We start from the raw sequence: 15,179 nt of genomic DNA, 5'->3' as shown, positions 1-15,179 counted from the left end.
ACTTAGGAACATGAAATTAAATAAAAGAGGTCTTTTGTTACTTTTTCGTACTTCATTGGTACTTTTTGAGTTTTCTAAAATATTGAATATATAAACATAAATTTAAATAGGGGCCTTTTTGATATTGCAGATATATATACATTTACAATAATATTTATTTTATTTCATTACGATGAGGGTAGCGAAGCACACTGGGTATAGCTAGTATGTATATAAATATGTACTTATGTATATATTCTAGGTTTCCCTCTTTGGGGTCTTTAAAACTTTCTTGTTGTGTTCCAAGGCGATCTCGCCATGTCCGTCCATCTATTTTTATGTTGAAAGTCGAAATTTGCCAAAAATATTTTCTACTGATAAGTGTTGTTCGGTATTTGAAATCAGTTCACTTATTTGCCTAGCCCCCCAAATGATTTCCGGAATATAGAAGTTCAATTGCTTTTCGTTAGTCTCTTTATATTTATCTCATGGTGGTACTTTTACAACCACAGAGAGAGCTAGAAACTATCCACAACCGCTTCTTTGTAACTTGCAACGGACATTCAACTGGCAAATTTGTACTTGGCCGACATCAGTCCATATATACTACAAACACTTGTATTTTCTGACCATCGCAGTCCCGTCCGGAAATTTTCAGATCATATCTCAAGCATTCCTCGACAACGTTCCACCAACAGCACCTAAATACTTGTTTGGTGGATCGAAATACGATATGCATCAATTAGCTTTTCTTAGTCACATTGGATACACTGTAGTAAGCCATATTACATAGTATGCGGGCAGAGTGAGGTCCACATACGTCTGATTCGTTCTGAATCCCAATTCTATGTCAATTTACTCATTCCCAATATTTAGTCCCTCAAAGGCGTTGCTTAATATTGGCTTGCGGTTGACCTTCTAGTCAAACAATCTTCCGAGAGCCCAGACGCTGTTGATTACTGCATTCCGGAACCGTCTCTATTGAGACAATTCTTATACTATATCTCCTCGGAGACTCAAGAATGCCAAATGTTTCCGCTGTTGATTACTGCATTCCGGAACCGTCTCTATTGAGACAATTCCGATACTATATCTCTTCGGAGACTCAAGAATCCTAATTGTTTCCATGTGTATACTGACGGATTCAAAACATGGGAAGAAGTTGGTGGTGGCATCTTCATTGAGAAATTTGGAACTAGAATCTTCTTCAGACTTAATGATGACTGCAAAATCCTTCAACCTGAAGTATCAGCGATAAAGAGGACGTCGAATTGGCTTAGGTACTATCTAATATCCAACAGAGATATCAGAATTTATACTGATAGTCAAGCTGCTATTAAATCCCTTACTGGTATGTTTAGCACATCTAAACTTGTACATGAATACTGGACGTCTCTCAATGAGATGACGAGACATTCGAACATTCCCTTTACATGTGTCAAAGGACACGGAAACAGGTATGACAGCAACATTGCTGACAACTTGGCAAGAGTTGGAACAACGCCAAGTGATCAGTTTTACAGTGTTCCATTTCCTGCAATAAAATAGTATATTATAGAAATGTCACTCTATTGCTCAGGACCGATGGTCGTGTGAGTACACCTGCACGATAGCTAGAGCGTTGTGGCCCAATAATGCTAGACGCATTAGCCTTCCGTATAATGATTTATGTAGAAGTTGTCATAATGACGATGAGACGGTATCCTATCTTCTCTGTAACTGTACTGATTTAAGTGCAGCTCGGACCCGGACGCTTGGGTCGGCCTATTTTAATGATCTATCTGACCTACCGAATGTACAATTTTAAAGACTTATCATGTTCTTAAATTTGACAGAATAGGTGTGAATCTCAATTCTTACCAAGCTGGACGTAATTATTGCTTTACGTCTCTAGTGTTCGACAGTTATACTGTCTGTTTTCTTCTACGGCGACTTTCCTTTCCTGACTCCTCTGTTTCTTTCCATCCCCCTTTTTCCCTCTTTCTACTAACTCATTTTCTCTTCTTACAGGTATTATTACAAGGGGATCAACTTTGGACCCAAATGAAGCCATATTTCTTTTCGGGTACCTTTGGCAACCTAACCTAACTTAATATTCAGTCCTCTAAGTGATAATGTTAAACGACATTTAACCAATATTCTCTATTTGCGATTTAGGTTTCATCCCCATCTAATGGACCTCAACCAACTCGGAGTCCTTGTGGGCCCATTGTGATACCCTTAGAATTGCCATTCCCTAATGGTGAGAGAATGGTTTCCCTCCCTAATCTCGTTGATTATTTGGTTTTTGTGGTCTTCTTGAAAACCAGCCGGTGTTCCTAATATAACCGATCAGGTTTACTAGTGACACATAGAAGGTGTTGTTCCGATTCCACTTCCTCTTCATCCAAACAGTTTCTACAGTAGCTATAATGTGGGTAGCCCATACGTTCCGAAATATGTCTAATCATACAGTGCCCAGTAATTATACCAGTTAGAAGCCTAATCGAGTTCTTACTAAGAGACAAGACAGTACTAGTCCTATCCGTTGTCTGAGTGTGCCAGAGCAGTCTCGAAATTCTACAAGTGATATTTGACCACCTGAGTTCCGTCTCACTCAAAGCCCAGTCATTGCAAGAGTTAAGTCTAGGGACGATCCTTTGGTTACGTATTCATCAGATATTTCATTTCCCCGGATGCCCTCATGTCCTGGAACCCATATCAGGTCAACGTGATGTTGCGTCTGTTGTGCCAATGATTGAATACAATTGAGAAGACATTTAGACTTAATAACGTTGGAGTTAAGAGCCTTGGTTGATGCAAGGCTGTATGTATGGTCGAATTTTCGAGATTTAGTTCCCGGATTCTTCTCGCGGCTGTATTGATGGTATATATCTCTGCCTGAAGAACCGTGCAGGTGTCAGGTAGGCGAAGAGACTGTAGAAGATGCAGTTTTTCGGAGAAGATTTCCGAACCCGTGCCCCTTTCCGTCTTTGAGCCATCAGTATAGATTTAGATCACGTCGCCGCTTAGGACAGTGTTCGCGGTCCAATCATCCTTTGTCGGTATTCTGGTCTTGAATGAATCCTTAAATGATAAATTACACGGTGTGACAAAATTACAAAGAGTGACCTAGTGGATAGTTCACAAAACTGAAAATCGGGAGTTTGCTTAATATTGCCGTTTCAAAAAATCAAATCCGATTAAAGACATTAAGGAGAAACACTTTTAGGTTAAGGAGGTTTAAACACCATGAAGAGGTTCAACTCTATTTAGAGCTGTTACACAGTGTTATTACAAATATGGTGTCTGTATATTTTGAATTTTATATAAGTTATTACATTTTTCTATAAACCATTTCTCAAGCCATATTAAACTCATCTTGGACAATCTTTATAATTGCCATGTGCTGCTAAATGTTTCTTCGATATCGAAAACGTGATAAATGAACATGGATGGAGTGGATGTGTATGACGACAAACTTATTTATTTGTTTTTCTTTTGTCACATTTTCCGCTCACTTACATTTTTTATTGTTGTTGTTGGCTGGGGCTTTTGCAACTTTCTACAATAGAAGTTGAGAACATGAAAGTGGTTCTTAGAAACAATGTGACATCGTCAGCTTGTTAAATGAACGTTGGTTGTTGTGAACACGGCATGAAAAGTATCCTCCAGTTCCAGTTTTTGTCTATTTTTTTTCGTTAAGTTTCATTTTTTCATTTTGTTCTACTCATGTTTTATTCTTTCGCATCAAATCATTACGAAACAAGTGACAATGATTTTGGCATGTGGCATGCAGTCTGAACTGAACTCGTTCTTTCCTGTTTACGATTTTCTTCAGTCATTCTTACGGTTTAATATGAACTGAAGAGCGGAGCTACAATAAAACCTCATCTTTGATTTTGTTTTTGTTGTCGCTAATTGTTTGCAATTTTTATGCATTTTTTATTTTAGTTTCTTATTCTTTTTTTAAGAAAACAACTTTTATGAAAATGTAGAAAAAGACGCGAAGAAGAAAATGTATAATTTTGTATTTTTTCCCTAAAGTGTCGTCAACATTTTAACATTATTTTTTTTTATCGAGCGACTAAGAATACTGGAAATAACTCTTTGTTTTAAGTGTCATTTGAGAATGAATCCTTTAAGGATGTTGTTGTCAATGGTGACAATGCAAAGCTTAGTTATTGTATTTTATATTGAGGGTTGGAGATGAATGATTTTACAAAAAAGTCTAAAGAAGTTTTCAATATTTATAAATTTTCTTAAAAGAAATAAAAATTCAGATCAAAATATTAATTATAGTCTCAGTACAGATTCAATTCAAGATAAAATAAAGCTTTAATTTGCGCAAATTTAGTCAACTTATCAATGTACAAAGTTAATCGGGGATCGATGAGGTGATGGAGTTGGTAGTCGGGGTGACTGACAGAGAGTTCTTAATCTCGTCTACTAATGTCAAAGATCGGGAATGCAATAAAAATTGGTCCAGGAATGTATGAAATGGAAAGTAGAGTAAAACTAATAATTTCAGTTACTTCAAGACTATTTTATGGAAATGTTTATTTATATTAGGGATCACTTCCCTTTTTCTTGTACAGTGTAATTATGATTTTCATTTCTTATTTTTATTTATATTCAGTTTTTAGTTATTTTGTTTTTTTTTTTTTTTTCATAAAACTTTTGTATTTTTAATTGTTAGCTAATGATAAAGTTGCTCCTGCTAGAACTTAAGATACAAATTTAAATTTCTTTTATTAGATAAAAAATTACATAAATGTTTAACAGTTTAACAATAAGTTTTATTTTTTATTTAAGAATTAAAGAATTTTAAAACAACATGTCGCGACATGCTCATGAAAATATATCCTTATACTTTTGAGTCTAATAGGCCTGCATAAATAATGTTTTACTGATATTTGTAAAGCCCTGTTTATCAAACAAGTAACTTACATATTTATTACACAGTCCGACAAATTTTTAACCCAGACACCAACGTATACATTTCTAAAGTATTGGGCTGTGCTCAGAATTTGTCCATCACATCTGGAATTCCAGATAGTGCGCCCTAAAGTTTGAATAAGCACCATTTTTGGTCCTTTTCGAGACGAATAACAGTGTCAGGACAACTTTTTTTAAAAATCTGTCAGCTTTGAAATCTGACATATTCTTTTCCGAGATGTCTTCACCGAAAGCTTGAAATCTCAGATTTACCAAAGTATAAATTGATCTCAAGACTTCGACATTTTTCAAAACCTTGACCGGATATTAAAATGAAGACAGCACATAGACGCTATGTATCAGAACTATAGGCCTGAAATGTGGCCCTAGTCCTACTATGACACAGTGGTTTTATTAAAGTGTAATTAGACCGATTCTAAGTTATGCTTCAATAATCTGCTGGACTTCTTCGGACAAAAAGTGAGTTAAACTAGTATAGGGAGTTCTGCGTACATGCTTGGATATAAGTGGTGTCAGAAGCAATACGTCAACTAAAGAAACGTTGCTAGATATTCCACCCATTGAAACATATATAAGATATGAGGCGGCACTTACAGTCGAACGGCTCATAATTTAGACGAATTGGCCAAAAGCGCTTATAGGACACGCTATCAATGTTTACTGGACACATTGGGAGGCTATAGGCAATCATTGGACGTCTCCGTTCGCTTACTAGACCCGGAATATGTTGGAAATTTTAAAACCTTCATCCCAGATAGAATATCTTGGTCAAGCGGAACATTAGAGCAAATACCCGTTGCTACACCGTCGGCTCTAAATTAGGGGACTGGGGTTCTATATTGAAGATCTAGAAACTGAAATATTCTATCGTTTAGTTAATCACAACACTAGCTTCCAGGCAGAAGTCCGAGCTATAACGGAATAACTGGATTAGCGTCCACAGGGCTTAAAATATTTACCAACAAGCAAAGGCAATTAGGGCGATGATAAAGTTAAAACTAAGACAGAAATGATGGTACATATTCTGACTGGACATACATAATTAAGGGAACAGCTATACAATATTGGACGTGCGGGTTGAGACGAATGTAGAGTATGTTGAGAGGACATTGAAAGCCTGAAACATCTTTTTTGCCATTGTCAGGCTTTTGCTAAAATTATATCCAAATATCATATCAGTGATATTATTCAGGATATAACATCATTCACGAGCACTGACTGGAAAAATCTTTAGAATTACGTCCAGAAAACTGAGTTTCAGAACATTGGACAATAATACATTCAATGAATACTATATAAGGGTTTTGTTATTAGCAACAAAGATTTTCCATAAAAAGGAGCACACAACAGGCCCGGCAATGGCTTAGGTGTATTTATTTGGATTTGGTATAGTTAAAACTTGGAAATTATAGGAGATCTAGATAGAAAATGGTCATGTCAAAAGTACTTTCCATAGTGCCGCCCCTGAAGCGTTTGTCGTTTTCGTGTTGTCATTTTCATAACTTAATCTGAAATACTCCTGAGTCCACATAATTGAAAACTGAAACCAATTTGCGGACTTTGAAAATTTGTGTACATGGGTATACGTGCAAAATATTTTTTAAAATTAATTTGTGCTTGCTTTTGGTGTAAGCTTTTGTAAAAGTAAATCTTGATTATTATTTTCTATTTGGCAAACTAAAATCTAACACTTTATTGTTTATAAATCAGTCAAGTTAGAGTTATTCATGAAGAAACTTATGGAAAGAGGATTCTTATTCAAATACATACATCATTCGAAAAAAAAACAGTTTTTAGAAGAACTATGTAAGTTTGTTTTATTATGGAAAAATAAAAAAAACACAAACAAAATCTTTGTTTTCTTTACATGAATGATGGCAGTTCACTGGCCACTGGTAAAAAGCTTAACTTTTGACCTAAAAATATTTTTGGAGACAGTGAGAGAAGACCAAAAGCAAGGAAATTGGTATAAAATTTAGCTCACTAGTAGCTAAACTTAATAAAATATAACATTTTTTTAACATTTCTAATGATATACATACATACATGCCATGCTCTTATCATAGGTATTGGATAGTTCCAACCAGCATGATCATAAAAGAGCAGTAAATCTCTTTGGTAATATGTTGTCTTCCTAGAGCTGTAGTATCATTTGGTTTCCAGGATGTAAAAAATCTTAAGAATTTAAGAGGTAAACCTTTCAGGGTTTCAACATAGGCCTAAACCTTCGGTATACTCGTTACATATCGAGTTATATTTTAAGCACATTACGTATATGTTAGCATCTTTGCCAGTAAATGCCTTTGAAGGTCTATAACTAATATTCTATAAAGGGGCAGTTCTTAATATTACCCATATAAATTTGGTAAAAAAAGAAAAGCAATATTTCAAAAATACAACATTGTTAATTCCAATTTTGCAACAAAAGCTTAACAACTCTGCAAATATTCTGAGTCAAGTACAATTGTAGGCAATACACCCACTATGATTTCATACTACATGTAACACTAGTGTTGTTGGTAGAATCTATATATATATAAAAATTAAAGTGTGTTTGTATGTATGTTTGTTTGTTTGTGCTTTATAGACTGCTAAACGGCTGGACCGATTTTCCTGAAATTTTCAGTTTCTTCCTGTATGTCTGGAAGGAACTATAGGCTACTTTTTATGTTGAAATTTCATGTGGGCGACGTGCCACGCCCAATTTAAGAAAATTTTAAATTAGTATATCTGAGATAATATAATAGTTAGAGTCTTCAAATTTTGTCGGAGCAACTTTAGTATCAATATAATTATTTAAGACAAAAAGTGGGTGGATTAGCATTAGGCGGCGTGGCACCTCCCATATAAATTAAATACAACAAGTTAGAGTGCTATATTCGGCTGAGCCGAATCTTAAATACCCTCCACCAGCTACTTTTATATTAATACTTTTCTAATTGATCAAATATTTGTACAAATAAGCTTTCTCATATCTTAAATAGAAAAATCCCTAGATTCAAACAGCTCAAATCTATTACAATTCCAAGATTTATTGAACATTACCAACGCTTGGCGATTTTTATTAATTTGCATGTATGCATGTGTGTGAAAGATTTAAGGATTTTCAAATTCATATATATAATTTTGTTCTACACAAATTGATAATGCAACTAGTTAAATACGGATTTAGGGGTAGGACCTAGTATGGGAGATATGACCAATTATAGACCGATCGTAAAAAATTCTTTAAGCAAAACTTCTGGACATAAAAGCTATATTTCAGTAAAATTTTGTATCTATATCGTAATTTAGTAATAAGTAATGTGTGTTATGAACCGATCGTGCAAAAATCTTGAAATAGAATTTTTGTATCAATAGCTTTATTTGGTAATGAGTAATGTGCATTTAAGAGATTTTCGAAAGAGGACCTTGTATAGGAGCTATGACCAATTGTGTATATAAAAACAAAATTTCAAAATTCTGTATATATATCATTATTTGGTAATGAATATTGTACAATTAAGTAATTTTCTGGAGGGGGTCTAGTATTAGAGCTATGACCAAGTATGGACCGATTGTAAAACAATTTTATAGTGTAATGTATGTATGTAAGAGCAATATTTGTGCTAAATGTATGGATATCAATATTTTGTAATGAGTCATGTGCGTTTATGTGATTTTCGGGAGGGAACCTTGCATGGGAGCTATGACCAATTATGGACACATCGTAAAAAAATTTCACAGTAATATTTCTGTGCATTTGAGCAATACTTGTACCAAATTTTATATGGATATCTTAATTTAGTAATGAGTTATGCGCGTTTAAGTTATTTTCTGGAAGGGACCTTGTATGGGAGCTATGACCAATTATGGACCGATCGGAAAAAAAAATTCACAGTAATATTTCTGTGCATTTGAGCAATACTTGTACCAAATTTTATATGGATATCTTAATTTAGTAATGAGTTATGCGCGTTTAAGTGATTTTCTGGAAGCGACCTTGTATGGGAGCTATTACCAATTATGGACCGATCGGAAACTAATTTTACAGTAATATTTCTGTATGTGAAAGTAATACATGTACCAAATTTAATATGCATATCTTAATTTTGTAATGAGTTATGCGCGTTTAAATGATTTTCGGGAGGGGACCTTGTATGGGAGCTATGACCAATAATGGACCGATCGGAAGAAAATTTCACAATAATATTTCTGTGCATATGAGTAATACTTGTACCAAATTTTATATGGATGTCTTATGTTAGTAATGAGTTATGCGCGTTTAAGTGATTTTCGGGAGGGGACCTTGTATGGGAGCTATGACCAATTATGGACCGATGGAAAAAAATTTCACAGTAATACTTCTGTATGTGAGGGCAATACTTGTATCAAATTTTATATAGATAACTTGATTTAGAAATGAATTATTTGCGTTTAAGCTATTTTCGGGAGGGGACCTTGTATGGGAGCTATGTCCAATTATGGACCGATCCAGAAAATTTTTTCTCTGAATGAATTCTATTGACATAAGATTTTAATTTGTAAAATTTTGTAAAGATTTCGACATTGTGACGGAAGTTATTAACAAAAAACCCATTTTCCGGGAATATGTACTTTTGTATGGGAGGTATATGAAATTGTGGACCGATTCTAGCAGTTTTCAGCAGGAGTCAAGCTCTTGTGTAGAAACGAATGTATGCTGATTTTCATGGAATTATCTTTCATAGTTTTCGAGAAAATTACATCAGAATGTGTAAAAAATGGTTATTTTTTCGAGGTTGTTTCAAATTTTGATTCATAACTTTTCCCGGTGTGAACCGATTTTGCTCACTTTCAATACCAAACTGCCTAGGACAATAACAAATATTTTGGGTGAATTTCGTTAATTTTTATTGCTTCGTGTTAACGTGAGAATGTTTAATACAGACAGACAGACGGACATAGCTAAATCGACTCAGAATTTCATAAGGTCCAAGAATATATATACTTTGTTGGCTCTCAGATGAATATTTCTTGGTGTTACACACGGAACGAACTAAATTCTTCAAATTTTGCACTAAGAACTTAAATATTCATCTGAACATTTTGGAGAAAAAAGAGCGGACTTTCGTCATGAGGGGCTTGGAGCCCCATATAAATTAAATAGCAAAATTATTATATCTGAGAAACTATTAGAGCTAGAATCTTCAAATTCAGCATGAAGATCTTTGACATTAATGTGAACATTTAGAGAATAACGGGCGGACTTTCAATGGGGTCTTGGCACCTCCTATATTAATTAAATATAAAATTTCGTATATCTGGGAAAATATTAGATTTTTTTAATTTGTCATCGATTACATTAAAATCTTAATTAACGTTCGGAAAAAATGCATCTCTGGAAAACATTACAGTTACAATCTTCAAAATTATTAAGAAGATTTTTTATTTATATTGCTTTTAGGGTAGCAAAGCACACTGGGTATAGCTATATATAAACTTATGTATATGTATGTATATCTTGTCATTACGAAGTATTTTGTTTTTGTCATTTCTTAAATAGGAGTGAAATTGGTTTCTCCATTCTCTCATAAGTCTTCAAGAACAAACTATTTTATGTTATGACAGTTGACTAAAGCTTTAAGATTAAATGCGACGAAATCATGATCCTACTGGCCTTACGGTATAGACTACTGCACTCCCAAATTCTCTTTCCACAGAAACTACTGTCTGCAATCATCGTATGACAAGAGTTTGGAAACAAAGGCAACATGGAGAGACCCTATATTAGCATTGATATGAAATAATATTCATCTATACCACCCGATATTTCAAAAAAACTAAAAGGACTACCTTACTATACATGCATACATACATATATTTGCATATATGTATGTATATACCATGAATTTTTCTAGGGAACCCATAAATATAAATATTGTAAACATTTATTGCACCCAAACAGCCAACACAAATTTTATTCTATTGGCAAATTTGCAAGTTGTTGTCCCTCTTCTCGTAGTCATATCATTGGGTGGACTCTTCTTGATTTTATTTATGACCAGCTCTATTGTTTTCATAAAATGTTTATTTCTTTTTTCCACAAATTTATGGGGCTATGGCAAAAACAAATTAAGGTAATAGGTTTTAAACATATGACCCCATTTTATTTTTAAGTACATAAAATATTTAATTTTTCTTATTAATTCAAATGTTTAAAAGAAAAACGAGAATTTCATACAATTTAAGGATTAAAAGTTGAGACTAATTTTTCTCTCTAACATTCCAATAATAAATTCTCCTATAAAATTTTGTAAAGTTTGATATAAAACTGACCCAAGTCCTCAAAAAAAGTCCTGTTTTGGAAATCGCTCTAACAGCCATATTATAAAACAAATGACATTTTGTAAATGTGTTACACTTCTGGTAAACCACCATTTAGTACAATTCAATGTGGTTACGTTAATGTGATTTTCAATACGTACACCGAAGTAATATAAGATTTGGAATTCACATTCGAAACCTAGAAAGCCGACTTAAGCCACCTATTATTCTAACATCATTTTACTTAAAACACTTTTAATATGTAATACTTATAAGGGGCAAGGATCCTTGAATACGGCTTACGGTTGAGTTCAATCAAGAGCTTCATCCTTAAAAAGATTTAGAAGAATCATAGTTTGGGAGTGACAACTTCCGGCTGAACTCAAACAAGATTACTGAATATAATCCCACTGAAAACGATTGATATTGTGATTAGGCTGGAAATTTGGTTTAGCCCAACTATGATTAATAAGACTTATTTGGATTAAAAGTGGTTTCATGATCTCTACGTCAACCCAAACTCTGAAAATGTCCTTCCTATCGAAAATATATAATCCGAGCTCCTCTTAACGCTAGATAAATTTATCAAAGGATGTAAAAACTCCAGACTACTCGATTGTATACTAGAGACAGAAATTATCAGAAACCGAGAGACATTGATCGCAAATATTAAATCGTGATCAAGCGGAATATTATAGGAAACAAAATAGGTCTGAGGATCTACACGGAAAATTTGGAAACCTAGATATACATACCTACATATATTGTTACCCTTTTAGCTTCCTAACTTAACTTATGCTTCAGTAATGTGGGGGACTTATTTGCACCCAAAAATGTTATATCAAACTACTATAGGCGTACAGTCTGCTTGGGTATAAATGGCGCAATAAGCACTACATCAACCAAAACTGTGGAAACGTTGCTAGATATTCCACAAATCGTAACAAATATGAAGTGGCACTTGCAGCCGAATGAATCATAACTTTAGGTGAACTGACCAAAAACGGTTATAGGACATGTCACCAATGTATACTGGACACATTGATGATGGACGTGCCCTATCGCATACCAGACGTAGAATATTTCGGAAACTTTAGAACACTGATTCCAGACAGTACGTCATGGTCAAGCTTAACATTACAGCAAACACCAGTTTGAGAATGGCTCTAAATTGGGGTACAAAGCGGACCTTGGATTCTATATTGACTATATTGACTAAGAAACAGAAATATGCTACCGTTTACCTCATCACTCATTAGCTTCCAGGCAGTAGTACGATTCAAAACTGGCAAAGTTGTGTAAAATTTGACGCGTTCAGACGAATGTAGAGCATGTAGTGAGGACAGTGAAACTCTGGAGCACTTTCTTTATCATTGTCAGGTTTTCGGAGAAATAAGATCCAAATATCTTGGAAGTGATATTATTCCAGATATATGATTGGAAAATCAGTGTTCGCAAAATGAGTTTCTGAGCATCGGACTACATTCATAAGGTTCCAGGTGGAAATCCGTGCTATCACGGAATATGTAAAATTGATTAGATTGAATACGACGCATCATATTGGAATATTAGAAAGCCATAGCTACATCATATTGGTACCCGGCCACTAAAGTATAATCGACAATGAAAGAGCGAATATAATTGCTATAAAAGAAAGGAAGCTTGATAAAGTTATCCTAATGAATGCAAATCCGTTCCACGTAAAAGGTGCGAGTAAATCCCATAGAGCCACTTGGAATAATGGATGGGCATATAGAACCACTAAAATCTTATGTGATCTACCTAACGAATGCAGGATGATAAGCCTTCTCAGAATGAGCATGTGTAGAGGACAATGAAATGCTGGAACACTTTCTCTGTTATCTGATTGGTAAAATCTAAGGAACAATATCCAGTAAAGTGAGTAACAGAATATTTTACTAGCGAGTTATACTTTGGTTTAGGTTCTACTGTTTTATTTCTGCTAAATTTCAATTCTTCTTAAAAAATGTTGTTATAACTGTGTTTTCTTTCAGTGTACATCTACAAGTATGTTTGTAACGAAAAACAACAATACCACTGAATTACCATATGGTTACTTGCTATTATGCAATGTTGCAATGGACAACACCAACAAGTGCAACAAATAACAGTTATATACGGGTAATTCTTTGGTGCAAATATGCATAATCAAATGAAAGACAAAAAGAAATACAGACAGACAATAATACAAAACGGCAAGCAAGTATACGAGTTGATTTTCAAAAATATTAATACTTTTACTGAGTTCCCTGGAACACTGGCACTTGCAACAACTAACAACTATAGATACAATTGTACATGTATATTAGAGTGGGTCGGTCTCTATGGACAAAAAAAAAGTTGTGTCAGTCACCCCCTAGGATTAAAGATATGTTAATAACATTTCCAAAAATATAAAAATTATTTTTTTTCCACGCCTAGAAATACCGCCCTTTTTGTTTTTTATATATTACTCCGCCATTTTAAGTCCGATCGTAACATATCATATATCAATATTTATGGCTTGGCTGTAGCTACATTTCACCCTTAGACGATTTTTAAATTAGACGTAACATTCTATGCCCGACTTCTGATATCTCGGATCCTTCTCCAAAATCTGAAATTGTGGCTATACAATAATAAAGAGCTTTTAATTATATGAAATATAGGCTTTTGAAATGCTCACTTTTATGCATAAACAGCTATTTTATAGATATTTAAAAATGTTCATATATTCATTATCAACCGTTATCACAACAAATAATTAATTTGCCAGAAAAAACCGTCGAAAACATTTTTTTTGAAAATGAATTATAAAACTGTTATTTTTTCAGTTACAAACCCTTCCAGATCCTACTTCCTATCAAAAAAGAGGAAAGTTTATTATATCTTACAGCACTATAGTAGTTTAGCTTTGTCCATCCGACTTGTAATCAAACTACAAGTCGAAATTTTCCAGATAATTCGATGCAAATAGGCTGATATATTTCATTTTACCCAAGGACGAAGTTGTTTAAATATGGATTATATCGAAAATGGATTATTCCCCTAGCCCTCATACAACCGTACTCCCCGAATAGGGCTTTGGAGCTCTTAATAATGGCTTCAAGGTCGTTAATTCCCTCTTAAACAGTACAATTAGGATGAAATTCTGCATATTTATCTTTTATAAGAACATAAAACCCTCCACCAAATGTTTATAGGATCGGTCCATAATTGATCCTAGCTCCCATACATAGTCTCTTTCAGAAAATCTGTTTTTCATCAATAAGTTGCTCAAATAGTATATCGTCACCTAAAACGCAAACGGCCCTATCTAACATTTTTAAAATTTTACAGGAGAAGCAAAAAACTATTGAAATTGAAAAATTTGTTTCTATGAACGCGATTTATTTCTAGTGAATAAACAAATTGTTTAATAGTGAAACCTATTAGTTATTATGATAGTTGACAATGGCGTATATAAAAATGGATAAATTAGACTTTTTACCTTTAATATTTAAATGTTTTTGTAGATAGGGCCTTTTGTTTTTTGTCAATGAAATCGTTAATTTTGGTCGGAGGAGTCCAATTTTTTGTGTGGACATATGTTTTGATGCAATACATTATAATCAACAATAAAATCGATTTTTAATTTTTGGTTAGTTAGGGCCGTTTGCGTTTCAGGTGACGATATGGAAATTAAGACAAAATTCAATATAAATGCTATATTAAAACATAAATCATATTTTAGTTATGCTCATATCTGGTATCATATGGTCGGGTATTCCCGATTATTCGTTTTTTATTAGTTTTTATTATTTAAAAAACTTCTTTAGAAATATGTAACTATTTAAAAGAATCATAAAATAAATTTATCACATTTTATAAAAGTTAGTATAAACATTTTTAAAAATTGTTAAAAAAAAAGAAACATGCAAGTGGTTGTATGGAAAAAAATATTTTTCATACATTTTTGTAAAACTTTGCATAACACT

This window comes from Lucilia sericata, unplaced genomic scaffold, assembly GCF_015586225.1.
Source record: "Lucilia sericata isolate MDLA Ls3-8-SP2 unplaced genomic scaffold, ASM1558622v1 Contig000434F_arrow, whole genome shotgun sequence".
Lineage (NCBI taxonomy): Eukaryota > Metazoa > Arthropoda > Insecta > Diptera > Calliphoridae > Lucilia > Lucilia sericata.
The sequence above is the reverse complement of the archived record's forward strand: the minus strand, read 5'-3'. Positions refer to the sequence as shown.